This window comes from Brassica oleracea, chromosome C7, assembly GCF_000695525.1.
Source record: "Brassica oleracea var. oleracea cultivar TO1000 chromosome C7, BOL, whole genome shotgun sequence".
Taxonomy (NCBI): domain Eukaryota; kingdom Viridiplantae; phylum Streptophyta; class Magnoliopsida; order Brassicales; family Brassicaceae; genus Brassica; species Brassica oleracea.
The window spans coordinates 2,530,403-2,534,029 of record NC_027754.1 but is presented as its reverse complement, the minus strand read 5'-3'; positions in this window follow the sequence as shown (position 1 = coordinate 2,534,029).

The window sequence follows — 3,627 nt, the reverse complement described above, 5'->3', positions numbered from 1 at the left end:
TTGCCCATAAAGTCATCAACTTGAGTTCATTTGATAACGCTTCCACTTCCTTTCCAACATCAGATGCCAACTTTCTACGACTTAGTGCATCTGCGACCACATTAGGTTTGCCTGGATGATATTGAATCTTTAGGTCGTAATCTGCCACAAACTCCATCCATCGCCTTTGTCGGAGGTTCAAATCAGGCTGTGTGAACAAGTACTTGAGACTCTTATGATCTGTGAATACTTCCACGACTTCTCCATATAAGTAAGATCTTCAAATCCTTAACGCAAACACCACCGCCGCCATTTCTAAATCGTGTGTTGGGTAGTTCTCTTCATGCTTCCTGATTTGCCTTAATGCATAAGCAATTACTTTGCCTTCCTACATCAACACACAACCCAACCCAACCCTAGAGCATCTGCGTACACAGTGTAAGGTTTACCTTGTTCAGGTAATGCCAATACCGGTGTTGTGGTCAAAGCTTTCTACGGTCTCTGAAATGCTTCCTCCGTTTCTTTTCCTCAGATGAACGAAACTCCTTTTCTAGTCAACTTCATCAGGGGCTTAGCGATCGAAGAAAGTTCTTGACGAACTTTCGATAATACCCGGCTAACCCGAGGAAACTTCTTACCTCGGTTACCGTTGATGGTCTTTGCAATTCCTCAATGGCTTTCACCTTTTTCGAATCTACGGAAACTCCTTCTCCAGACACTCGGTGGCCCAAGAACCCGATTTCTCTTTTCCAGAAAGAACACTTGCTGAACTTGGCATACAACTTTTGGTTCCTTAACCGTTCCAACACTAGCTTCAAGTGTGCGTTGTGCTCTACCTCTGTCTTGAAATATATTAAAATGTCATCGATGAAGATTATCATGACCTTGTCGAGATAATCGTGGAAGAATTCATTCATCAATCTCATGAAGGCCGCCAGTGCGTTAGTAAGGCCACAAAGCATTACGACGAACTCGTATTGTCCATAACGAGTTCTAAACGCAGTCTTCATGACATCACCTTCTGAAATTGGAATCTGATGATAGCCCGACGCCAAGTCGATCTTTGAAAACCAACTTGCTCCCCTTAGCTGATCCAACAACTCGTCTATCCTCGGAAGAGGATACTTATCTTTGATGGTGATATTGTTGATTCCTCGATAATCAATGCAAAGCCGCATGCTACCATCCTTCTTCTTGACAAGTAAGACCGGAGCTCCCCACGGGGATGAACTAGGTCAGATGAAACCTTTCTTCATTAAATCTTCAAGTTGTTTCTTCAACTCTGCTAACACTGCAGGTGCCATGCGGTAAGGAGACTTTTCTATCGGCTTCGCTTCAGGTTCCAAGTTAATTGTGAAAGGGTTACTCCGAGGTGGAGGTAACTCTTTCAACGCTGCAAACACATCCTCGAACTCTTGTACTACCGCAATATCCATAATTTCAACTCCATTGATAGCGGGTCCTTCACTAGCAGTTACTGTTACCAGATACGCTTCTCCATCCTTGAGCAAATCTCCCACTCTCAAGGCAGCTACTAAAGACACAAACTTGGTTGGACTGATCCCGTAAAACACTATTTGTCGTTGCCCGTTCTCCTTGAACAAAATACGACCTTTTCCACAATCTAATTGTGTCCGATAGCCTGATAACCAATCCATGCCCAAGATAACTTCATATCCTTTTAAGGGCACCACCAACAAATCTGCCAAGAACATCTTCTCGCAAATGACTAACGGAACTCTTCTGAGGCATTCTTTTGCTTGGAGGGTTTGGTCTCAGGGAGTCATTACAGCCAGAATCACAAATGAACCCACAAACTCGGCAGATACCTCTAGGGCCACAAAGTTGTGTGTTGGGATCATGAACCTGTTTCCGCATCATTGATACGTGAAATACCGGATGTATTTGCATCTCTCAAGGTAGGTCTAGATGATAAGCTACCTCTCCGATTCGTTGTATAATCTGGTAAGGCCCAATGAATCTTACCGCTAGTTTCCCGACCTTCCCGAATCGGGCCTTTCCTTTTTGAGCTGACACGTTCAGATAAACCCAATCCCCAATACTGAACACCATTTCTCTCCTTGATTGATCACCGTCCTTCTTTTGTCTATCCTGCGCTTTCTTCATATTGGTTTGAATGATCTCCAACTTTTTGATCGTCGCTTCTACAATTTCGGGTCCAAACTCTCTTCTTTCTCCAACTTCGGTCCAACATAAAGGTGTTTTGCATGGCCTCCCATAAAGCGCCTCATATGGTGCCATACCTATGCTAGAATGAAAGTTGTTGTTGTTGGAGAATTCGATTAATGGTAAATGCTTTTCCTAGTTTCCCGCCCAATCCAATATACACATCTGCATCATATCCTCTATGGTGCGAATGGTTCTTTCGGTTTGGCCGTCCGTCTCGGGATGATACGCAGTGCTTATGAATAACTTTGTTCCCATTGTTTCTTGTAACGCCTTCCAAAAATTTGAGGTGAATCTAGGATCTCGATCGGAGACTCTATCTGTTGGCATACCATGCAACCTTACAATTTGGTCCACATACATCTCTGCCAGTACTTCTAACTTATCGGTTTCCTTCATAGGTAACAAGTGCGCCACCTTCGTCAGTCTTGTCAACAATCACCTATATTGTGTTATTTGATCTACCTCGAGCTGGGGGCAACCAAGTGATGAAATCCATGGATATGGAATCCCATTTCCACTGAGGTACTGGTAAGCTTTGTAACAACCCTCCTGGAATCTGATGCTCGACTTTGACTTGTTGACAAGTTTGACATTGAGCCACCCATCGCGCCACTGATTTCTTCATTCCTGGCCAATGATAATACCTTCGGATATCTCGGTACATTTTCGTACTCCCGGGATGGATACTGAGCAACAAGTGATGCACCGACTTCAAAATCTCATCTCGTAGCCCTTCTCCCTGTGGTACTGATATCCTCCCATTAAGTAATAATGTACCATCTGCTGCCACATGATAGCCACTTGCGTTTGGAGCTTCTTGATTTTTAACTTATGTGATGATCTCTTTTAACTTTTCATCATGCTGTTGCTCCTCTCTGATCCGTGCGAGTAAACCTGCCTGGTTTACGGTACGTTTTCCTAAAGGCTCACTTGACTCCCCTTCAATTGCCCATAAAGTCATCAACTTGAGTTCACTTGATAACGCTTCCACTTCCTTTCCAACATCAGATGCCAACTTTCTACAACTTAGTGCATCTGTGACCTCATTAGGTTTGCCTGGATGATATTGAATCTTCAGGTCGTAATCTGCCACAAACTCAATCCATCGCCTTTGTCGGAGGTTCAAATCAGGCTGTGTGAACAAGTACTTGAGACTCTTATGATCTGTGAATACTTCCACGACTTCTCCATATAAGTAAGATCTCCAAATCCTTAACGCAAACACCACCGCCGCCATTTTTAAATCGTGTGTTGGGTAGTTCTCTTCATGCTTCCTGAGCTGCCTTGATGCATAAGCAATTACTTTGCCTTCCTGCATCAACACACAACCCAACCCAACTGATAGACTATGAATTTGACCCGTTTTCATCCACAGTTTATAGGTGTTTTTACTAATATTTATATTATTATTGAGTCTATTTATTATATTTATAAGATCATGAATGTTTTGGAGATAAG